Source organism: Puma concolor, chromosome C1 (assembly GCF_028749965.1).
Source record: "Puma concolor isolate L17-30 chromosome C1, mPumCon1.1.hap2, whole genome shotgun sequence".
NCBI classification, from domain to species: domain Eukaryota; kingdom Metazoa; phylum Chordata; class Mammalia; order Carnivora; family Felidae; genus Puma; species Puma concolor.
In genome coordinates this window covers 128,593,587-128,619,315 of record NC_141674.1, presented here as the reverse complement: position 1 = coordinate 128,619,315, position 25,729 = coordinate 128,593,587, and the positions used below count along the sequence as shown (strand labels likewise).

Genomic DNA, 25,729 nt, shown 5'->3' with positions numbered 1-25,729 from the left:
AGCTAAATGTGTGTTTCATCTGAAGGTGTCGACTGTAGAGAATTACACCTTGAGCTGTCTTCATTTCCTTTGCGACTTGCTACTCCTTTTGAAGAACAAAGAATAGCCCCAGTCACCCAGTTTCAGACTCCCCAACGTCCAGGATCTTGAGACATCGCAAAAAAATAGAAGTGAAGGATGGATAAATAAAATGTGGTATAAACATACAATAGACTCAGCCATAAAAAGGAAAAAAGCTCTGATACGTGCCACAACATGGATGGACCTTGAAAATGTGCTGAAAGAAAGAAACCAGACACACAAGTTTCCATCTGTATGATGACATTTTGATAACATATCCAAATAGATAAATCCAGAAAGACAGAAAGTAGAGTGGTGGTTGCCAGCACCTAGCGAGGGAGGGAGAAGGGGCTGCTTCGTGGATATGAGATTTCCTTTTGTGGTGATAAAAATGTTTCGAACCTAGATATAGGGGGTAGTTATATAATATTGTGACAGTACAAAAGGTCACTGAATAGTATACCTTAAAATGGTTAATTTTGTGTTATGTAAACTTGCCTCAATTTAAGAAAAGAATAAAAGTGACAAATCAGACAGCCACTTCTCTCCCCACAGACAAGTTGGACCATCTGGATGCTTACAAAATAATTCATGAAATTTTTCCAGGTGAACAGAACACACCACCATATGTAAAGTGAGGTCTAGACAAGCTTTCACAAATACCTGACCAGAAACCTCAGACTGGCACAAAGGGATGTGACTTTGAAGGAGCAGGGGATCGTTTGTCTGGGCTGTTTGAACTCTTGACCTAGAACTGAAACTGAGTTGATACTCAGAGTGCGAGCAGCATCTTTGAATCATCCTTTCCTCCAGGGTGTTTCTTTCTGAAGGCTTGCAGTCTGATTTGAGGGCCAGCCCAGCCTAGAAGTCCTGATTAGTGCCGCTTAAAAGAGAAAAGTCCTAATGGCACCAGGTGACTTTGCTTCTGGGAGAGAAGCCTGACCTGGATAGAAGGCCAACAGGTGTGGATCGAGTAAAGGTTTGGGGAAGGAACTTGGGTTGAGCCAGGCAGTGCAGATCGTGTTTAAATTGCTTCTCATTCTGAGGAACAATTGTTCTAAGGAAGACACCAACAATTCCTCATTTCTGAATACAACTGGACAGATTGTAGCAATCTGATTTGATCCATACCCTGCATCCCTGTCTTTCCCCTCCCAGGTTCACTTTGACTCAGGCAAGGGCATTGCTCTGGGACCTTCCCAACACATTCCTGCATGAGGTGGGACATGTGTGTTCAGACCCCTATGGGAATGTTACCAAGCTCCTAGCTCCAGAAGTGAAGAAGTGTCTTCACTTCTGATGGAACCATTATCTCCCTGGCTCACCTCGAGAGTTTATTCCCCTCAGGACCATCAGTCTAACAGCTGAAATTAGGATTTCAGGCTTTATAATGGGGTTGGACTTTTAATCAGCCAACTCCTGGCCTACCCACTGGAGGGCAGGACCTGGGTCTTACAACATGCGGTCTCTTCCACTGTGTCCAGCACATAGCAGACCCTGAAAGCTCATCTGCTAAATGATACAATGACTGAAATTCAGAAATTGAGTTCATAGGAGGTGCTAGAAAAGGCATCAAGGGAAAAAAATGATAGAAGGCCCCAGTCTATTGGAAGGTCAAAGTTGCTGTACAATGTGGCAGATGCTGGAACAGAAGTTTGTGTCAAAAGCTTTGGAAGCACAAGTGAGAGAGCGAGTGACCCTGGGGGGAGAGTCAGGACCTGCAGAGTCAGGGAAAGTGGAAGGAGCTGGAGAAAACACAGAGGAGAGAGGAACTGGGACCTGCACAATGAGGAAGAGCTCCCACAGAACAGAAGGGTAGAGTATCTTCAATACAAGTCATTCAAGGTCAGATTTTACTTCTAAGTCCTTTGGGCAACTGGCCTTTCCTTTGTTTTCCTTTCATTTCTTTACTATTCTTTTCCTTTGAAATACACAAATGACTTTCTTATATGAGTATTTTATTATCTCCATGGTTTAACTGTTTAAAAAACCACAAAAAGAAAGAAAACAAAATGTGGCCTTTTTCTACACATACATTTAAAAAAGAGAGAGAGAATAGCACACACTCCATTGGATACATTTTCTACATTCTATTCTGGTCTCAGCTTAACAGATGAGGTCTTAGATGGGTCCTGAGGGGACATGATGTGTGCTCTGCCTCATGTCCTCCTGGCTCACCTTTACATCTTAGCCAATGACAAGACACCAGTATGGGCAGGAATAGCCTAATAATACCCTGTCTCAGCTGCCCCAGAACTTCTCTGCATTGCCATGTGGGATACCATGCATTTCTAACAGGTGCATAAGCCTGGAAGTGTAAGGAGTTAACACCCCATAAGCTAAACCTTGACTAATGGAGAAAAGGAGATAGTGGATACATTGAATAAATACTCCTGTCCTGTGTCTCCTAAGCAGACATTCCTGAGGCACATGCTACACAACCCCTCAGAAGGACCCCCATTGGAATCAAGTGCCAGTCTCCCAGAGGAATGACCAAATCATTAACTTAACAATGTTGTCTCAAATTCACTTTCCCTCTTTGGCTATCACACTCTTCCTAGTACCTTGGGGTCACTTCCTAAAATAATCTGGGGGCACCTGGATGGCTCAGTCAGTTAAGCATCCAACTTCAGCTCAGGTCATAATCTTGCAGTTCGTGAGTTCAAGCCCCGCATCAGGCTCTGTGCTGACAACTCAGAGCCTGGAGCCTGCTTCTGATTCTCTGTCTTCCTCTCTCTGCCCCTCCCCTGCTCATGCTCTCTCTCTCTCTCAAAGAATAAATAAACATTTAGAAAGTTAAAAAAATAAAATGAAATACTCTGGATGTAAGCTCTTGTCTCAGGATCACACTTTTGGTGAAAATCCAGGTTAAGACAATGGATACCAGAAGTGGCCCTAGAAAGAAGACCCTTATTATGGGGTTTGGAATTCTGATTCATGGGTCAGAAAGATTCCACTGCTGATAGTAATGAAGTAAGTCCTGGTGTGCTGTACCATCACAATTACCAACACTCTCACTGGTGGCCAATTTGGATGAAACATGGGTAGAAGGTGAAGCATTGGCTTATGTGGTAGTGGTGACCTTTGAATGGTAGAGGCAATAGTAATTTTAAGAATTATGGAGTTATACAGATCTTGTCAATGGCTTTAGATACTTTGAGAAAAAGAAAAAGAGACGTTCTAGTCAGTCAACTATCAACTTTGGGACATCCTGTGAAGAAATGCCTCCTTTGCAGTTTTTGAGCTAGGAGATATGGCTTATTTCCTGCAGCCAGAGGGCAGGCTGTGCTGAAAATCATGCCCAGAATTTAATAATAAGAGCAGCAGAGCTACAAAGAAGACTGAATACACAGCCTCAGCAGGTCTCTCGGAAAAAGTCAAAATCCTAATATAGAAATTGTGGGATAGAGAAACTCAGGACGGGAACACTCGGGTAGATGAGCTGCCAAACTGGAACGCTCAGAATCTTCTTAATCTTCAGACTACCACAAAGCTCCCTCTCCCTTGCTAGATGAAACCAGCCTCTCTTCACCTACAAACAGCAAAAGGGCCTCACCAGGGGTAAGTGCCTTGTAGGTTGTCCTCCTCAAGACCACCTTGCTTCCCATCACTGCCTTCAGACTAAAACCTGGATTCAGGTTGTAACACAATCCAAGTGAACATGCAGCCCCTGCTATGGGAGGAAACAGTATATATAACCAAAGTATTGCAAGACTTGGTTATATGTGCTGGAAGGGACTAAGGCAGCAGATGAGAGCGGATCTTGAAAGTTGACTATAAGGCTGGGTAAGAAAGAATTCTACTGAAATCAGACTCATGATCTCATGTGCCGTGAATCTGGATTTACCATCCTTATGGTACTTTTATGTTTTTTATTGTGTAAATTCCATGATATTCAGAACTCTTTCTCTAAGAGTATCAGCCTAAGAAGCACAAGAGATGGTCCCTATTGATCTTCCTAAAAGAAGCTCTCAGAGAATTTTTTCAAGTTTATTTATTTATTTTGAAAGAAGGAGAGCATACAAGCAGGGCACGAGGAGAGAGAGAGGGAGCGAGAGAGAGAACCCCAAGCAGGCACTGCACTGTCAGCATGGAGCCTGATGCACGGCTTGAACTCACAAACCGTGGGATCATGACCTGAGCCAAAACCAAGAGTCAGGTGCTTAACCAACTGAGCCACCTGCATGCCCCTCAGACAATTTTATAAACAAGGCTGTTTATCCACTAGGCACCATAGAAACAGTGCCAAGGCCCTGGCATTTACAAGGTCTGTGAAAATGAAGCTGGTGCCTCCCTCACTAGTGTTCTCCATAGTGTTTTTGTGAAGGGTGTGCTCTGTAAAGCCCTTGAGGAGAATTCAGCCTAGCGGTAGGTCCTCTGGTTTTGTACAACAAATCTACTTTAACATTTCCGTGTTCTTGAGCCTTCCATTCCCTCCTCAACCACCCATCCCAGTTGCTTTACTGTTCTTGGACTGCAGCTGTTGCACTTGCTCATTTACAGTTAACACCAGGCTTTGGAAGCTGTTAGAGACACCCCAACAAATCCCCTTCATTCACAACATACTGCTTCCTGTCCCTACTGTGTAGCAGCAATCCTAGTTCTTAATGACAATCAGAGTCAGTCATTCCTGCAAATATGGTCCATCAGCAAAAGGAGCCTAGAGTGCTTTAGCAGAAACTATACTTGATCCTGTGCTGGTAGTTCTCTAGCCCCTCTCACCAAAGCCAGGACTTGTACCTCAGCAGATGTTAAATCTGAACTCCACAAGTAGATCACTAGGACCAGGTGATCTAGGACTAGGTCCTAGGACTAGGATTGTTAGTATGAGGGGCCAACCCGATTTATCCCTCTGGATTCCTGGACCCATGTAATCCAGCTGCTGAGCACAAGACACAAAATGTGACAATGGTACAATGATGCTTGCTCAATGTCTTATGAATTTCTGAGATATTTTATGACTTTATAAATGATTTTATAAACAGGGCCACTATAAATATCAGGCACTATAGCTTCTCAAGAAGCTATAGAAATGTTAGAAACTAGAGGGCAAAAAATGTATTGGTTTCAAAATACAAAAAAAAAAAAAAATGAAATCACAAAATCTAAATAAATGCTTTAATACCTACAAATATAAAAAACATGGTGATGTCACTAATTGTTAAATTCAATATTTATAAAAATGTAATTACATTTGAAAAAATTTATAAGTCAGATTTTTCCACTTCAAAAGAATTTCTAAGTATACATCAATCATAGCCATGAAACTATAGCCAATTACAAATAAATAAGTTATAAGTAACTACATGATTTTTAAATCTGGTTTATAAAAAATCCATACAATTGCATGTGTATGTGTGTATTTAATGTGAAATGTGGGTGCCTTGTAATGTGTATGATTCGATATGTATAGACTGGGGATCTCTGGGAGTAGTAGTTTAGTCCACAAAATTCTTTTTTTTTTTTTTTTAATTTTTTTTTTTTTTCAACGTTTATTTATTTTTGGGATAGAGAGAGACAGAGCATGAACGGGGGAGGGGCAGAGAGAGAGGGAGACACAGAATCGGAAACAGGCTCCAGGCTCTGAGCCATCAGCCCAGAGCCCGACGCGGGGCTCGAACTCACGGACCGCGAGATCATGACCTGGCTGAAGTCCGACGCTTAACCGACTGCGCCACCCAGGCGCCCCAAAGTCCACAAAATTCTTAAATAAGCCTTGTTTATAAACATCACCTTGATGTTACCATTCCTGTGATATTGGCATTAAATCTAATTTGTAGATATGTTGAATTAATGTGGAAATATCTGACTCTTCAACCTAAAATCAGAACATACCTATTAATAGAGAATATTATAATTTAAAAGTTTAATTAATAATCTTGTAAGACATGGTCAGCTAATATATTTAGATTAACCCTTCTCAGGAAATACACTTGATTATCTATTAAATAGTAATTTTACCGATGGCCAAACTGGCCCAGAAAGTTTTAACACTGGATAATACTGATTAGAAATTCAAGTCCCTGGACTTCAGTTCAACTCTGAACTGTTTAATCCAAAAGGAACAATTGGTCTTGCTTTATATTATCATAAATTATCATCTTTTTCAGATCACTTCCTAGTTTTCTCGGGAGTAATAGCCAGCTGGGAGCATATTCATTTACAAAAGGATTATGAAAATTCAATAGTTGAAAATTTAACAGGCCAACCTGGCAGAATTGTCAGAGATGAATGATGCTCTAAAGGCATACAGTTTTAAAAGGCACACAGTGAAGACGCTGTCCCAAAGACCTGTTTGGTAAGTATGTGCAGAGATGGCGGTATTTTCTTTGGGGCAACTTTGACACCACTCTTGATGAGAGAAGATCCCAATGTTCTATTCTGTTTAAGTGTGGGAGTCATTACACAGACTCATTGGTCAGACCAGCATCTCCTTCCTCCACCTCCCTCCTGAGAATAGATTCCAGGTTGCATGGCAAAATTGCCCCTCCTTCCATCCTGCAGAAATTCACAACAGAGGCTCCCTGGCAATACTAATGTGCTGTAGTCATTTTGCAAACAAACCATCAGAAAAAAAAAAAAAAAAAAAAAAAGCCCACAGATGACACAGATGACAGCATGTCTTGGTGTGAAGACTGGAAATGGTGGTATTATTTCAGTGCCCTCTTGACTGCTTTTACGCCAGTGTATTTCCTGTCTCTGAATCTCCTATGCAAAATCTGACCTTATATTGGGCTAACCAGTGCCAGCTCAAAGCTTTGTGGTTTTTCTTGAGTAATACACACTGTTTTTGAAAGTTGGGAAGAAAGACCAGAGGATTTATCTATCTGAGGTTTATGGGAACTTTAGACACTTGTCTTTTGAGGTCCCCTACAGATACTAACAGTCTGATACCAGCAGCCCCATTACTTAGCCTTTCTTAAACACCAACACAGATGTTTTGCTTCCCTGTTTCCCATTCCTGTCTTTACGAAAGATTTCCAGCTTCACTCCTACACCCCCATCTTCATCGTCTGTCCTCACCTCTGCCCCAGCCACCCAGGGAATCTGTTTATGAAGCCATCTGGCTTGTCTCTGAAACTCATGATGCGGGCTGCCCTGACCCTAGCTACCAGCAACTCACTCTGTGGACAAAAGCAGCTTCTTGTGGTTGTTTTTTGTTTGTTTGTTTGTTTGTTGTTTGCTGTGATGAAACCAGCAAAGTCTAGTAACTTTTTGGGAAAGGTGGGATTCGACAAATGAAAATTGAAGACAAGTAAAGATTTTTTTTTCCAAACTTCACCATCAAGTTTTTATTTATTTTTTTTAATTGTTTTTAACGTTTATTTATTTTTGAGACAGAGAGAGACAGAGCATGAACGGGGGAGGGGCAGAGAGAGAAGGAGACACAGAATCGGAAGCAGGCTCCAGGCTCTGAGCCATCAGCCCAGAGCCCGACGCGGGGCTCGAACTCACGGACCGCGAGATCGTGACCTGAGCTGAAGTCGGACGCTTAACCGACTGCGCCACCCAGGCGCCCCACCATCAAGTTTTTAAAACTACAATCTGTCTGCCTTTCAGTACTAACTGCAGAAATCACTAGGAAAAGTGACTGAACCCAGTAGCAATGCCAAGTGGATAGCGTCTCTTAAGTGTGTTTTAAGAACCAACAGAGCCCACAGCCGATTTCCTCACAGGTAATTCTGCAGAATCTGAGAATAAATTTAGAGAAACGATCTCATAATATCTCATTCCAGCAAAGCTTGCACCTAAAAGAGCATGTGTAATATGTGAGCATTGGGTCAGGGTTTGCATTTCAGAAAGGGGGATTATAGAGCACGGGAGGCAGGAAGGCAAGAGCGGAGGCTTGCTCTGTCCAGATTCAGCCCTACTGGGGTTGCTGCTTTTGGCACCCTCTTGATGAAACCCAGCCGCCCACACAAAGTCAGAACAGATTTGACGAAGGTTTACCAAGTGTCTTGGGGAACTTCTGTGGCCTGCTAACGGTTGTCTGAAAATGTGTGCCTGAGGTTTACATAGCATGCCAGCAGTGTTGCCATTGAACTTCTTGGGGAAGGCACAGCGGTCCCGGGCTCCACAGCCCGGGGATTTCCAAGGTTCAGTGGTGGATAAATGACGCTCCTGCAGTCTCCCGAGGTGGTCATGTCCTTGAGGGTTCTCCTTCTGTCACATACACAGAACCCCAGCACATCATCTCTGCAGACACCCACACTTGGTTCCAGTGCTAATTACAAACTCTCTGTCGAGACAGGAGGGGACAAGGAGAGATGAACAGAGAAAGCAGCTCTTCACTAGAAGTTTTACCATTCAGCTGACTCTGACTCTGAACCTCAACTGCCTCGTCTTTAAAATGCGGACAGTAATCCCCGTACAACTGGTTTTGAGAAACAAAAGTATGCAAAAGGACTTAAAAAGTGTAAAAAGCACAAAGTAAATAGAAGATAGCATCACTAGGCTCAGCTCTGGTAACAACTAGTTGTGTGGCCTTCGGAATTATGAATATAATCACTACAGACCCTTCTGAAAATGCACTAAACCTGTGAAAAATCAGAGAAATTTTAAATAGCCAGGCGCTTTCCATCTGGCTAATGTGACACTCAACTCAAATGTGTTCTCCATATCCCATCACCTGGAATTGGTTTTTCTTTAGTTCTAATTTAAGCGGTCTCAGATCTACTTTAGAATTTTTCCTTCAAAGCATCCTGGTTTTGGAGAGGAGAGACTCTTTGGTGGAGGGTCAGGCAGCTACATTCCTCTCTCTTGAGTTTTAATTCTGTGAACAAGTGAGGACAGAATGGCCTACAGTGTGAACTATACGGGAGGTTTAACAAATACTACACATCCACTGGGGCAATCCCAGCCAGCTTCCTAATTGGCAGAGATGGGCACACCCAACCCGTCTTTTAGAGCATGTCCGTTAGAGCTGACTGTCCCAATTAAAACTGTGACCCAGATATAGTCACCTCACCTCCAGAGAACTGATATAACTAGCTCTGTGGGAAAGACAGTTTCCAGTTTGTGTGTTAAGTACATTAAAGTGAACCAGACTCAGATTTATATCAAGTCAACCTCAAAGGCTGTGGAAAGGGTGCCGTGCTCAAGCAGGGAAGCAGAATTGGGACAAATACCTTGAAGCTCCTGAGCTTCCAGGTTTTCACTGCCCTGATCCAAACCATCCCTCTTAGCCATGCTGATGTTGTGCCCCTGAACACAGCACGGCCATGCCCAACCCTGTGGTCTTTGCTCTTGCTGTGGCTCTAGAAAGATAAACCTGATCTGATCAATGCTCCCAAGGAGCTTATTCCCTGGCAAAAGAGATGGGAGTATACTCATATAATCTAGTAGAAAAAACCTAGTGAGACTCAGATGAGTCTGGCAGAGTGAGTAGGAGAATTTGAAGAAAGATCTCTTATGGCTGAAGGGCTGAGGAAGGTCAGGGAGGAGGTGGCATTTGATGACAGCTTTGATGGAGGGTTTCAAGACACTAAGACTGGTATAAGATGATGTGGAGATAGGAATTTGCTTGGCTGGGCATGCAGGCCTAACAGGGTCCAGAAGAGTCCCTGAAGTGAAAAGGAAGGGAACTAATGTTACTTGAGCACCTATTATGTCAAACACATATGTTTTCATAAGTACATATGTCTTTAGCATTACTCTCAGTAGGGTTTATTATTCCTGTTTTGTAGGTGGGAGAAAAGAACTTCAAAGAAATAGAGTGACTTGCTTTAGGTCCCAACAGCTAGTGATTGGAGATCCAGGACTCTGAGTGAAGCCTCCCCAATTCCAAAGCCTTTTTCTACACTAAGCTGCTTTCCTGGATCCAAGGCTTGAAGAAGAAGATCATGGCCATATCTTAGGAAGTCAAAGAGCTTGGGTTTTTCCTTCCTTTTTGCCTAGTTAAAGCTTTGCAGGCCTGGCTCAAACCCTACCCTTCCCACTAGACCTTTTCCGAATGTTCCAGAGTCTCTGATATTCTCAGTTACTCTGATATTCCCACTGCCCTGCAACACGCTTTATTGGCTCATGCGAATCCATCACAAATGCCCAGTAAAGACGTAAGTTCTTCAGGGAAAATAACTGGTCTTGCCCTTCTTCCTTACTCCTGAATGAGTAATTCAGGAACTATCTCTTTCTGGAGAGGATACACAGACCAGCAGTGCTGCCTTCACCCCAATATAGTCTGCCTGCACCAAACTTGGAAGGAGTGGTTGCTCCCCCAATCTCCCATGGCCCATCGACACACATTTGCCTTCCCTGAAGTTTCTCTCCACAAGGAAGTCACAGGAAACACGCCCAGGTCTGCTAAGAGCAACCAACGCAGCAGGCCACCGGGCCACACTTGGCCATGCTTAGTCATGCACTGGCCTGAAAACTGATGATGGGGTGTTTATTGGCTAGGTCTAGAGAGCCGCACCTCCCCACCTAGATGTACAAGGAGACGCTCCAGCCTGGACGGAGACACCACCATAGGCAGCTCCAGCTCCTGTGTGGAAAGGGCTGCAGATGGTGTCAACTCAAAGCCTGGGAACTTGTTTGGGTATCTCTGAATTTAGTGCCTCAGTAGATATGTCAAAAGGAGGAGGCATCCTTACCTTCTCACTGATCATTTCCAGACCATTTAACACTTCCACTCTTATAATGGCTGATTTTCCAGGTCACAAATTTCATGGGCATACTTGCTACTTACAGGATAACTATTGATCATTTAATTGCAAGGTAAGTACCATAGAAAGGATGGGGAAATCACATGGTAAGCAATTATAGCTTAAGTACTTGGTTATTTTTGAGTCTGTCTGGCTGCCAGTCATTATTCTCAAAGTTTAATTTAGTCCTAGAAAACGCTCAATGGCGTACATAGGCATGATCAAAAAGTGTCTTCCTTTTAATTCATAATTACATCAGCAGCACATTAAGTATATTCTTTTCTTTAATGTTTTTATTATTTTATTTTTTTTTTGAAACAGAGAGACACAGCACACAAGCAGGGAAGGGGGAGAGAAAGAGAGACAGAGAGAGAGAGAGAAAGAGAGAGAATCCCAAGCAGGCTCTGCACTGTCAATGCAGAGCCCAACATGGGCTCAATCCCACAAACTGTGAGATCATGACTTGAGCCATAATAAAGAGTTGGACATTTAACCAACTGGGCCATGCAGGTGCCCCAGATTAAGTGTATTCTTAGTTTACTCTCCCTGACCATTTTCTTTCCATGGTGTATTCCCCAAAGTAAGAGTAGAAGGCCAGAACTAGGATTATACAACCCCAATAAAGAATCCCAGTCCTGGGGCGCCTGGGTGGCGCAGTCGGTTAAGCGTCCGACTTCAGCCAGGTCACGATCTCACCGTCTGTGAGTTCGAGCCCCACGTCGGGCTCTGGGCTGATGGCTCAGAGCCTGGAGGCTGTTTCTGATTCTGTGTCTCCCTCTCTCTCTGCCCCTCCCCCGTTCATGCTCTGTCTCTCTCTGTCCCAAAAATAAATAAACGTTGAAAAAAAAAAAAATTAAAAAAAAAAAAAAAAAAAAAAAAAGAATCCCAGTCCTAGGGGCGCCTGGGTGGCGCAGTCAGTTAAGCGTCCGACTTCAGCCAGGTCACGATCTCGCGGTCCGTGAGTTCGAGCCCCGCGTCGGGCTCTGGGCTGATGGCTCAGAGCCTGGAGCCTGTTTCCGATTCTGTGTCTCCCTCTCTCTCTGCCCCTTCCCCGTTCATGCTCTGTCTCTCTCTGTCCCAAAAATAAATAAACGTTGAAAAAAAAAATTAAAAAAAAAAAAAAAGAACCCCGGTCCCATTATTTTCCAGTGATGATATACCTTGGTTGGGCAAGATGTTTAAACTCTCTAAGCATTAGTTTTTCATTAGTCAGATGGTGTGAAAATACCTACCTCATGGGGGTATTGCTGGCAATAAGTAAGTTGTATAACGTTCCTGGTGCATAATAGTGATACAGGTATCCGTACTTTTTTTTTTTTTTAAATTTTTTTTAACGTTTATTTATTTTTGAGACAGCGAGAGACAGAGCATGAACGGGGGAGGAGCAGAGAGAGAGGGAGACACAGAATCAGAAGCAGGCTCCAGGCTCTGAGCCGTCAGCCCAGAGCCCGACGTGGGGCTCGAACTCACGGACTCACAGACCACTAGATCTTGACCTGAGCTGAAGTCGGACGCTTAACCGACTGAGCCACCCAGGTGCCCCTATCCATACTTTTCAAACCTTCACGTTATGCCACTTCACTTTCATGAAAGCCCTACATTAGTATTTGTTTGTGCTAACCAAAAGGAATCCAAAATTATTTTTTCTTTTATGAAAAAAGGTGAAAAGCAAACCAGTGTTCAGCACTGGTTTTGCCGTGAGCCATGATAGAGGCAGCATACACCTCGAGCAGTGAGACTCATGCCACCAGCCTCCTTCCCTGGGAACTTCACGCAGTATCAAGCCACCATAGCTTTGAACTGTGCCTGTGAGCATCTATGCTTTAGCTCAATTTATTCCGGGCGTTGGTTAGTAAGACGTGCCCTAAGGTATCAGAAAAGCCTAATATCTGCTTTCAGATATCGGGGGAAACCTATAACCGTAAGTACCTATTTGATGCTTACTCCATGCCAGCCACAGTTTTAACAGCTCTGTAATATGTATTAACTCAATTTTCACACCAGGTCCCATGACGGAGCAACGTTATCAGCCCCATCTTATGGGTGGGAAACTGAGACGCAGCGTTACTTGCCTGAGGTCAGCAGCTATCAAAACGGTAGAGATGAGGTCAAATCCAGGAAGATAGGCTACAGAGTTCATGTTTTTAACCTTTGTATCAGACTTCCCATAGATAGTGAGCACAGGTTATTTACACTTAAAAGGCACTGTGTGATGAGGTCACTGGATGAGTGAGAGGATCAAATGTTAGGTTAGAGGTTGTAGTAGTCAACCTTTAAGATGGCTCCCAATGACCCTGCCTCCTGGTATTCATTACCTACGCATAATCCCCTCCCCTTGAATGTGGACTGGACCTAGTGACTCACGTCTAAAAATAAGAATATAGCAAAAGTGCTGAGGTGTCATTACCGAGATTGGGAGACAAGAAGACTATGGGTTCCATCTTGGGTAGCCCCTCTCACTCTCACTCTGAGGGAAACCAGCTGCCATGTTGTGAGCTGCCCTGTGGAGTGATCCATGTGGCAAGGGACTAAAGTCTCTAGTGAACGGCCAGCCAGAACCTGAGGCTTGCCAACAGCCTCATGAGCATGGAGGTGGATCCCTCACAAGCTGACCCCTGTGAGGACTGCAGCCAGCATGGCCAACATCACCAACTTCAGAACCACAGCCTTTAAACCCAATAAGCTAAGCAAATAAATGGTTCTATTTAGCACATTCAGATCCACCACCAGAAAAATTACCAAAGATAAATTTAACAGCCAAAGAAAAAGAGAAAAGAAGAAGATAAATTGGTATGTTTGTTGTTTATGTTTTCTTAATAAGGACCATTCATGTTCCTGGCAGAGTGGGGTAATGGGTAGAGTTGTCTGCAGAAAAAGGAATAAGACCTGTGTCCCAGTCTTGCCACAGCCTCATTCTTTTCCCTAATTCTGCACTCAACAGCTGTGGAGTTTGGGAGAAGCCTGTGAACCTTCTGGGTCTCAGTAATCCCATATGTAAAAAAGAGGAATACTAGCCTGCCTGAGCAAGCAAGGGGACTGGACCAGATCATCCTTCAAGGATCCTTCTTGTTCTGAAATGTATAATTCTCTGCGGCTTTATTCAGACCAAGTTTTGACTGCTTTATTACTGTGGTTCTCAAACTTTTTGGTCTCAACCTCTTTACTCTTTTAAAAATTTTGAGGATCTGAAAGTGTTTTTATATAGCGGAATATATATATGTACAATATATTACATATATATATACATACACACACATATATATGTGTATGTATATATGTGTGTATATATATGTATATGTGTATATATATATATATATATATATATATATATATATATATTCATTCCAGTCTTTACTGTGTTAAAAATTAAAACTGAGAATTTGTTTAAATTTATTAAATCATTTAAAAATAATAAGCCTATTATATGTTAACATAAAAATATAATTTATGGAAGGTAGCTATATTTTTATAACTAAAGGGAGAAGTTATATTTTTATAACTAAAGGGGAAGAGCTACCTTGTGGAAGGTAGCTATATTTTTATAATTAAACCATTATTTTATGGTTTTTTACAAATCTCTTTAGTGTTTGGCTTAATAGGGGACAGCTGGTTTCTGATACTAGTGTTTGCATTCATTCTATTGCCATATCACATGACAGGTAGCTTCTGGAAACTTCTCAGTACACTGATGAGGGAATGACAGTGAAAAGGGCAAATAACATCTTAGTGTTATTATGAAAATAGTTTTGACTTTACAGAACCCCTAAAAAGGTTAAAAAGTTTTCTGGACCCCCAGGGGATGCCTGGACCACACTTTGAAAACTTCTTGATGGAAATGCTATGATTTCTTCTCAGCCTTTTGCCTACACACCATCCAAAATCATCACCATCACCACCACCACCATCATCATCATCATCATCATCATCATCATCATCATCAAATACGCACACACATGTGCAAATTTCCACACTCAATTTTCCTAAAACCTCTCTTTGGAAAACTTAACATTAAAGTATTAACCCCAGGCACACCCTCTGCAGACCTACTGATTCTAATGATAAACTGTCAGCTCATCCTCCAAATGGTGGCTTCCTGATTATCTGCTGAACCTGATGAAAGCAACAAATGGCTTCTTGAGGGTGTGCATCTAGTTTTACCAACTGGATGAATAGCTGAGGAATTTCAAATGTTGCTTGCCTTTGAAGCTTTGGCTTTAAAAACAAGTGCCTGGGGGAAATGAGCAATGAGCAGGCCTGCTTCAAAAGCTAAGCAACCCCCTGATCCAACAAAACAACAGGGACCCTCTAAAGCCCCTGCAGTCAGCCAACCAGGAAGCAACCCAAAGGGTCAGGGGGCAACATCAGATCAGGGGGGTACTTTCTGGGAAGATCTTTAATAATGAGCGATGTGGAAAAGGAAATCTCTAGATCTGGTCACACTAAGTGGGTAGAATGTGGGGTGGGAAGTCTTCCAGACAAGGACTTTTAAGGACCTTTAGTTCTATTTCTACTTAGTGTTACCAAAGACTTGGTGTTACCAAAAGCAAATGACTCTCTAAAAGTGACAAAGATGGTAAGAAGAGTGCTAAATTCCTCCCAGCTTTTTGTGCTGTATTTCTCATCAATGGGTCTGTGAATATATTTCTGAATATATTTCTCAACCAAAGATAGGACACATTCCCCACCCTATTTATACCTGAAATACATAACCCTTTCATTTACTCAACAATTATCAAGACCCTAGTTTGTTGCTGGCACTGTTCTAGCACTGAAACAGCAGTGAACAAAACATTGAAAAATTCTTGCCTTTATATTGTAGTGGGAGAGATAGGCAAACAAAATACACCATATGTCAGTGGTAATGAGCATCACCACTTAAAGTGGGGAAAGGGGATAAGGACTACAAGAGTTGAGAGTTGTTTGCAATTTTAAATAGGTCAGTTGTAAGCAAACTGGGTGTGCTTGGGAAGCCTGGGAATTTGAAATATCATATAACTGCATGAATTTGGCCATCATGAAGTCAATCAGAATTCATTCATTTTCAGTAAATCAGTCAGTCAATAAATATTTACTTGGAACAGTGACTATTTTGCAACGTTGGGAGTTTGGGGAGGTGGTCCCCTTGGGTGGGCACCAGCTTTGGCTCAAGAGGCCAGCAGGGTAATGACTCACTGTGGGAGACTGGAAGCCAGACTGCCTGAGCTTGCATCCGGTGTTGTAGCCATGAGACACTGAGCCACTGGCTGAACCTTGCTACTCTCCTGTTTTCTCGTCTTCAAAGTGGTTATAATACAAGTACTTACCTGAGGGGATGTTATTCACACTGAATACTGGGCATAAAACTACTCTCAAATGGTAGCCATCCAAGCAGAAATCAGAAGAGAAGACCAGGAGAGAATTGTTTGTGGGCATGTGACAGACTCTGTCTTGAGACTCCCCAGAAATAAATAGGGTCCGATGAGATTTGAGACTTATCTGGATCTCATTTGGCTGGTAGAGTCTTGGGAAAATCAGGTTACAATATTCGTTTTCAGTCGGTTCCACTGGGCTCCCAAAGCAGAGAGGAACACAGCTCCCGCTGGTAACTTCAGCTGACCAAGAGAACTGTCTACAAAGAGCGCCATTCCAAACAGGACAGGATGATTTTATTACAGAAGAGAGTAGTTTTCCATGACATAAAGGACTGATAAGCCTCTGCTGATCTGGAGTGAAGGCTTTGCCATCTTTACTATCCAAGTGCTGGCCAACCACAGTCGAGATAACAACATCGCCACTCATGTGGCCACCAAAGGACTGAAGCCTGTCCTCCCTCGTTTGCATAAGAATCCTGCTCCATCTGTTAGAAGGAGCAGTATCTGTTCATGCTAATCTGATTGCTCCTATAACTTGTATTAAAAAACATGGAGGTTACCACAAGCTTTGCTCTGACCTTTGATTTTCCAATATCGCATCTGGGGTAAGCACTTCCTTTTAATCTCTACGGACAATAGGCAAAATTTCACCAAGGGGACTGCTGACAGAGGCAGAGATCATAGAGCATGTGTCCATGACCCCAGGTTAGATGATTATAATAATGCTTTTTAGGCTCTTCTAATAAAGAATATGCTGAACAGGCTTCAACGTGCGTGTGCAAAAGTCTAATTGCTGTTAACATGTCACTCCCATCACCGAGAAGCAACAATGTACTGACGGCTTGTCAAATCCGGAATTGATTTCGAAATTGCTTTAATGAGGCAGTGAATAAGTTTGCAGGAGCCCGGCCATCTGAGAGGCCTCCTCAGCAGCATCAGCAGTTGAGATCACCTGCAGTTGCTTTGTTGACCGGTCATAAATGAGGATGGGGCACACAGATTGTGTGTGCTTTTTGCTTACTGAGGATTTGCAAACTCTGAGCTGGGATTTCAGTCCCTGTTCCCATCGCTGAAGTCCCTTGCATTTTAGATTTGTTTTGAAGTGTGTTTGTGTGTGTGTGTGTGTGTGTGCATTTCCCTTCCAGCTATGCCAAACCCCCTCCCATAAATACCTCCGATTGAGAGGGTTGGGCTGCTTTTTCTCCAAAGTACAAGGAAGGATTACAAGTTCCTTCTTGTTCTTCATCCAGTAGGTGTGAGAGCTGCTCTGAGAGTCAGGTGCCTGCTGGTTTTGAGCTTTGTCCTGATAATCAAGATTGATTGTAAATAGATGGAGGCCTGGATGCAGAATAAAGCTTTTCTACCTGCATCACTGTCTGCAGTGAAGGAGTTTAACAACCCTCACTCCACCTCCAAAATTACTGCACCCACCTTTTGTTTCCCCTGAGGGATGAGGAAAGTTGGTAAAGGTTTTGCAAATAGGCAAAGGCTAGACGCCAAGGCTATTCTCAGTATCCAGTCAGCTGAAACCTGGTGGGGGCAGAAATGGCTCTGTTTGTTTTCACATCACCCTCTAATCACAACTATTGCAGGTCCTCCAAACTCCAGAGGCAGGTATGAGGAAAGCACCAAGGAAAATCTGACCAAATCTAAAGCGATGTGTCGCCTAATTCCAGCTCAAAATGTAATTTGGGATTCGTGATGAGGAAACGGTGTTTTCCCAGCCAAGAGACCTGAATAAGCTTTCCTGGCTTCCTTGTCTTTAACTTGTAAACAACACCAGCACTTTGACAATGAAGACAAATGTATGCCCAGCTTGCAGTAACAATGAAAGGACTGCCAGTAACACTTCACAATTGTGGCTTTTATTACCTGCCTCCCCAACCCAGAACATTATTTCATTCAGAGCCAAGGTGGAGAGCCAAATTGCCTTATTTCCAACAGATATGAGTGTATTTTAGAAAAGCATCTATGTGTATTATATTCCATGGGGCATCATCTCATTTATATTGCCCCCACGTTTATGAGTGCATGACCAGCATCCTTATCAGGTACAGATGCCTCCAAGAAATTGGATGCTACAGGGTCCATATATCAATGTTATGATGATGTATTTTTCATGAAATCTGTAAATAAGGTCAACAGGATAGGGATATTCTGGATGACAGAATGTTTAATCGTTTTTGAGGAATGCTGTGTTTCCTGTAAAAAGTCAATTTACCTTTTTTTTTCCCCCCCTCCAACTCTTGCTCATTAAAAAGTCTGATCTGGCTACTTTGGAACAACCACCACCCCCACCCCACCTCCAGCATGTTAAGAGAAAGAGATGGTTACTCTTGTATAAACCAATAAGTAGAAATGCAAGTTGTTAGCATGAAAAAAGTGGGTAATTGGCACCTCTGGGGTTTCTGATAGTTTGTCTTTTCTTATCACCTGAAACATTGTCTCAAGCTGAAGGAAACGGTGACTTGGTCTTCAAAGAAGTCTGTGACAAAAGAAAAAGAAAATGCTCAGGGTCAGGAGTGCTAGGATTCCAAGTTCACAAATGTTATTTTCATAATCTCAGTGAAATTGGAAAGTGATCTCAGCTTCTGCCAAGACCTCTATCTGTCCCGAACATCAATTGCACACTGGGGTCTGTTATCTTAAGAGGCTCAAGAGCTAGGGAAACCAAAGCTGTTATGTCCCGCTGTCCACACCCCCCTCACCTGTGGGCTGCTCAGGACTGAGGAAGTCATCCAAGACAGTTCACTCGGCTCCGCACCCCACTGAAGGCCAGAAGCGAAGCTGCATCACTGGTAGGGAGAGATGCTGGAGACCAAGGGGGAACAGAACTGGGAACCACAGCTCAGAGAAAAGTTGAAAACTGCAAGCACAACTGGGTAGCCTGAAGGAGATTCACCCAATCTGTTGCCCGGGGTTGGGTGTCACTTTGTCAGCCCTCCTCTCTAGACCTGTGACACAGGAATAATGGTGGCTCTGTAAAAGGAGGCAATTGTGAAGAAATGGAAATATCAGGGCCGCAAAGGCCTTACCAAAGGACCAGTTCTATAGAGGCAGTGAATATTGGGGGCGCCTGAGTGGCTCAGTTGGTTCAGCGTCTGACTCTTGGTTTCAGCTCAGGTCATGATCTCATGGTCTTGAGTTCAAGCCCTATGTCAGGCTCTGTGCTGACAGTGTGGAGCCTGCTTGGGATTCTCTCTCTCTCTCTCTCTCTCTCTCGCTCTCTCTCTCTCTCTGCCCCTCCCTTGCTTACACTCTCTCTCTCAAAATAAATAAACTTAAAATAATAATGAATAATAAAAAGAGAAGCAGTAAATATTGAACTCTTACTACAGCTACAGATCCTGATCTTCCCAATGTTGCATATATATATATATATATATATATATATATATATATATATATATACCTAAGAGACAGAAATAAAGAGACAGAGGTTTTAAAAATATAATAGCAACTTTGAAATAACTAAAGAAAGGAAAAATATCCTTCTGTATTAAATACATCATTTTCTTATTGTCCTTATTATTAACAAAACAGTGTAGACAATCTCTTCCAGATCAGTGAGCATCCCCTCAGGCCTAAACACAAGAGCGAAAATGAATCTTGAGTGACAGAGCCTGGAATTTCACTTGCTCCCGCCACCTGCTCTTGGAGGTCAACGGTGCTGTGGTGTGTAATTACCAACTTCATTGCTCCCCTCTCCCACTGTCTAACTGATGGCCCTGACACCAGTGCTGGGTCAGCCCTCTAAAAACATCCAAGCATGAACTGCTCCTCCATCCAACAGATGCTGCTCGCTTGGGAACCTACCAGAACCAGGAACTCAAGGATGGCTTGTGTTTGCTCAGACCTGGAAAAAAAAAAAAAAAATGATGGAGCAAAAAAACAAGATTACAGATCTACTCCAGGCAGAATCAACCTTAGAATTTGGTCTCAGCTGCAACATCCACTCCATGCACTAATGTACTTATTGGCCCCCTTCCAAGTAAGACACCTGAGCTTTAGTTTCTCGCTTCTTTCTAGGTCTTTTGCTACCCTCTGAAATCACATGCAGACAGTGGAATCATTGCCTCAGCAAACACTGAAATATTATAAGGAGTCCACATGGCAATGGATTGTTCACATCTGTCAACAGCTGCAAAGAGCACACCAGAACTGCCACAGGATCTTCTTTACTGGTGAAATACAAATTGCCAGTCAAAATCTGGGACTCTGTGCCTGGAAGCTGTGCTCTGGAATTGACCTCTCCAAAACCCCCAACAAACCTTGCACCCAAGAGACTTGGGGAATTTGGTCTCTTTTCTTGTTCATCTCTGGGCTGCTAGAGTAGACTCTTAGAAGTACGTCCCTTCTTTCTCCCTAAGTACCAAACCCCAGCTCCCCTGAGAGACACAGATCCTCTACAAAGTGGCTGGTTTCCATCCCAGACCCTTCTCTATTTCAGCCCATTACCATGGCCCAGCTAAGAGAAGAGGCTTCACCTTAAAAATGAGAGAGGAGAGGGAAGGGCACCTCTTAGAGCTTCTCATCACTAAACACCTCTGTAAACACTGTCATTCTAATCCTTCACTCCCCCGATAAACCTAAAGTTCAAGAAACAAAACTGGAGTTGCAGATGCTGTATGCTAAGATACAGTGCAAAATTAGAGTTTCGAAGGGTGGGCCCTTATGATATTTTTCATAGCTAAAGTTATTTGTCTCTATCACTTGCTCTGGATTAGGGATCGACAAAGTATAGCCACAGGCTAAATCTGTCCTAGTGCCCGTTTTTGTAAATAAAATTTTATTGAAATATGGCAGTGCTCATTCATTTACATATGTCTACAGCTGAGTTGGCACTACAAAGGCAGATGTAAATAGTAATGACAGAGACTATAACGACTCACAAAGCCTAAATTTTTTACTGTCTGACCCTTTACAGAAGATATTTGCCAACCCCTGCTCTATTGGTTGTCCTCACATTGCCCAGTTATTGTTAGTGGTAGCATTCATCAATTCATCTGCTATTGGCTATTTTGGTTTATGATGGAAAAGCTCACAGAACCCAAGCAAACAAACAAAAAAGGGAAACTCATGTGCACTAGATCCTAGTTATTAGTGGTTAAGTACATAAAAAATAGAATTAACTGCACACAACAAACTAGTTCAATTTTTAAAAAAAGAATGGCAGAGGCAGGAATTGCATATTTAACTGAAGCCCACGCTGTGGTTATTGAGCAAGTGCCTCAAGATTATGGAGCAAATAAAGATAAAAGAACTCTTCCCTGTAGAATATCAATGAAAAAAATTTATTGAAGATCATTTCACATTAGATTCCACTCTCCAAAATCCACAGATATGAAAATGAAGGAAATCTCTTTAGGGATTTACTCAAGAGAGCCCAAATTTGTTTCGCTTGATCAACTACCAACTATTAAGTGATTCTTTGCAAAGAAACCTTTTATATAAGAAGTATCTTTTAAAGTGAGAACAAAGAAATTAGTTTTTGTTTTTCTGTGGAATACGTAATGCCAAATGTAGCATGCTTTCCGACTCTGCCCTACATCTATTGTCCATTTTAGGAGTCACTGTTAAAAATCCTCTCGCTGAGGGATGACTGGGTGGCTCAGTTGGTTGAGCGTCCGACTTCGGCTCAGGTCATGATCTCACGGTCTGTGAGTTCAAGCCCCACGTCAGGCTCTGTGCTGACAGCTCAGAGCCTGGAGCCTGCTTCGGATTCTGTGTCTCCCTCTCTCTGACCCTCCCCCATTCATGCTCTGTCTCTCTCTGTCTCAAATAAATAAACATTAAAAAAAAAATTTTTTTTTAAATCCTCTCGCTGAGCTGATGTGAAGTGGGATGAGGTCCCTGCAGAGGTCTGGCTAGCATGTTTTCCAAGAGGTATATAACTAGACTTTCAGCAAACTTACTTATCTAACTTTCCCTTAAAGCCCAATCTTTTAGACAGACCTTGACCCAAGTCCCTTTCACTTGACTAAAGTGTTGAAAATTGACATGGATTTGAGATGGAGCTGGGAAAGCTCACTCTTAGGCCAACTCAGGTTTTCCCAATTGTTGGATCACATACCAAAGGAATTAAGGGTCCAATGTTGTGATGCTCACTTGTTTGTCTGCACTCCAGCCCCAGACGGCTCTATAGATAGCCCAGCCATTTGATCAAGCCCCTTTGGAAGGTGGGAAAATAGCCTTTGGCCTCCCTGTACTAACTTCAGGCTAGGGTGGAGCAGGCACACTTGGACAGGCAGCATCCACATCCACACCTCTCACACATCTGCACACAGAGAAAGCATATTTCCTCCAAGTCCAGTACAAGCCATATCCAGAATTTAAGGCAGAAGAACTCTTTTGGAGATGAAGAAGATGAGTGTTACAAATGGCATTCCTTATTTGTTTGAAGTTCACCTCCCCATAAGATGTGGTGCCTCTCCTCTGTACCTTTTCCACACTATTTTATAATTAAACTGTGTGTTACTCATCAATGAATTCCCAGAACCTTACACAGTGTGTGGCATGTAGGTGCTCAATAAACAGTTTTTCATGTGTCCATTTGTTCAATCAATAAATGTTTATTGAACACTTGCTCTGTGACAAATGCCTTGGTAAGTACAATAAACTAAACAAATGAATAAGACACAGTCTGTGTCCTCAATGTGTCCCAGATCTAGAGGAAGAAGAACAAATAGACAATTACAATATGAGGTAGAGGTAACTTACAGATTTGGGATCCTAAGCCTACCTGGAGTGGGTGGTGTGAGAGTAGTTAGGTTAGGCTCAGAACACTTATTCTCTCTGGAAAAGCAGATAAATGTTGTCACACTGAGGCTTGTGAACTTTGTAGCAAGTACAGTAAGGAGAGTTTACTTTTTGACTATGAAGTCCGTGACAGTTTTCAGCAGTCATATTTCAAAAGAGGTGGGATTGTGCCTCACAAGCAGAGACCCTTAACAAAAGGCTGTTGATTTGCAAACATATAGCCAAGATTCCTTGGATCTTGCCTTGCTTTAGGCACATGGCAGTTAAAAATAACAATAAAACACACAAAAAAATGGAAAAATATCCCGCACTCCTGGAGAGGAAGAACAAATATTGTTAAAATGTTGATATTACCCAAAGCAGTCTACATATTCAATGCAATCCCTATCAAAATAACACCAGCATTCTTCACAGAGCTAGAAGAAACAATCCTAAAATTTGTATGGAACCAGAAAAGACCCTGAATAGCCAAAGCAATCTTGAAAAAGAAAACCAAAGCTGGAGGCATCACAATCCTGGACTTCAAGGTATACTACAAAGCTGTAATCATCAAGACAGTATGGTACTGGCACAAGAACTGACACTCAGATCAATAGAACAGAAGAGAGGACCCAGAAATGGGCCCACAAACGTATGACCAACTAATCTTTGACAAAGCAGGAAAGAATATCCAATGGAATAAACACAGTCTCTTCACCAAGTGGTGCTAGGAAAACTGGACAGCAACATGCAGAAGAATGAATCTGGACCACTTTCTTACACCATACACAAAAATAAACTCAAAATGGATGAAAGACCTAAATGTAAGACAGGAAGCCATCAAAATCCTCAAGGAGAAAGCAGGCCAAAACCTCTTTGACCTTGGCCATAGCAACTTCTTACTCAACACATCTCCAGAGGCAAGAGAAACAAAAGCAAAAATGAACTATTGGGACCTCACCTCATCAAAATAAAAAGCTTCTGCACAGTGAAGGAAACAATCAGCAAAACTAAAAGGCAACCGATGGAATGGGAGAAGACATTTGCAAACGATGTATCAGATAAAAGGTTAGTATCCAAAATCTATAAAGAACTTATCAAACTCAACACCCAAAAAACAATATCCAGTGAAGAAATGTAGGCAAAAGACATGAATAGACACTTCTCCAAAGAAGACATCCAGATGGCCAACCAACACAAGAAAAAAAGCTCAACATCACTCATCATCAGGGAAATACAAATCAAAACCACAATGAGATATCACCTCACACCTGGCAGAATGGCTAACATTAACAACTTGGGCAACAACAGATGTTGGCAAGGATGTGGAGAAAGAGGATCTCTTTTGCACTGCTGGTGGGAATGCAAACTGGTGCAGTCACTCTGGAAACCAGTATAGAGGTTCCTCAAAAAATTAAAAATAGAACTACCCTATGACCCAGCAATTGCACTACTAGGTATTTATCCAAGGGATACAGGTGTGCTGTTTCAAAGGGACACATGCACTCCAATGTTTACAGCAGCACTATCAACAATAGCCAAAGTATGGAATGAGCCCAAGTGTCCATCGATGATGAATGTATAAAGAAGATGTGGTATATATGTATACAATGGAGTATTACTCAGCAATCAAAAAGAATGAAATCTTGCCCCTTGCAATGACATGGATGGAACTAGAGGATATTATGCTAAGCAAAATCAGTCAGAGAAAGACAAATATCGTATGACTTCACCCATGTAAGGACCTTAAGATACAAAACAGATGAACATAAGGGAAGGGAAGAAAAAATAATATAAAAACAGGGAGGGGGACAAAAACATAAGAGACTCTTAAATATGGAGAACAAACAGAGGGTTGCTGGAGGAGTTGTGGGAGAAGGGGTGGGCTAAATGGGTAAGGAACATTAAGGAATCTACTCCTGAAATCATTGTTGCACTATATGCTAAGTAACTCGGATGTAAATTTAAAAAATAAATTAAATAAAAATTTTAAAAAATAAGTTCCATATGAAAGATAAATAAATAAATAAATAACAATAAAAGAGGTGCACTTGGGTGGCTCAGTCAGTTGAGCCTCTGACTTCAGCTCAGGTCATGATCTCATGGTTCCTGAGTTCGAGCCACACATCAGGCTTGCTGTTGGAGCCCACTTTGGATCCTCTGTTCCCATCTCTCTCTGCCCCTCCCCAGCTCATGCTCTCTCTCTCTCTCTCTCAAAAACAAATAAACCTTTAAAAAAAAAATCTTACAAAAAAATAACAATAAAAGAAAAAATCAACTAGTCAGTAAGTTAGAATCAGATGATCATAGAGTATTAGAGCCTATAAAAGGACCCCTAAAATATTACTAGAATCTGTCCGATGCCAGATGACTAGTGTGACAAGTTTCATTCTTCTGTTCAATTGATAGAGTGACTGACAGGTCATTTGGGCTTTGCCGGGAGGGAGCGTTGCACAGGAAGACTTGGCATGGGGTAGCCATTTGATGAATGTGTTCTGAATGAATACAGGCAAACACCTCAGGCTCTGTGGAGGAAAAGTAGGCCTCAAAAATCCAGAAGCTCAAATTACACAGCCACACTGACCTTCTCATCAATCATCAATCAATACCCACCAGTGCTGCTGGGAGCAACGGAGAATGCAGAAGAAATCATAACTGCTCTCTGATCTTAAAGATCAAGGATACAAACAAGGATATGAGCAGGCAGTGTGTGGAAGATGAAAGCCCAAAGTATCTGAAGAGATGCTCAAACTCATCAATTGTCAGGAAAAATGCCAATCAAAATGAGATACGATTTCATACCAAATAGACTGAAAAAAATTTTTAAACTGGATGATGATACTGAGTGTCAGCCTACATGTGGCATAATGAGTTCCTTGATGCATAGCTGATGGGAATGAAGACTAGCGCATGAAGATTGTGGGTAATATGGCACTT

The 25,729-nt window shown here is 42.3% G+C and overlaps 1 protein-coding gene across 1 annotated transcript in view; it reads right to left on the bottom strand.

Moving 5' to 3' along the window:
- Window positions 1-25,729, bottom strand: part of THSD7B (thrombospondin type 1 domain containing 7B) — a 1,494,436-nt gene that overhangs the window by 1,321,738 nt on the left and 146,969 nt on the right. The window contains exons 4-5 of the mRNA XM_086718478.1: window positions 19,871-19,910; window positions 18,488-18,539 (exon numbers count right to left, since the gene is read on the bottom strand). The gene's annotated coding sequence lies outside the window, so the exon portion shown is untranslated. The remainder of the gene's footprint in view (window positions 1-18,487; window positions 18,540-19,870; window positions 19,911-25,729) is intronic.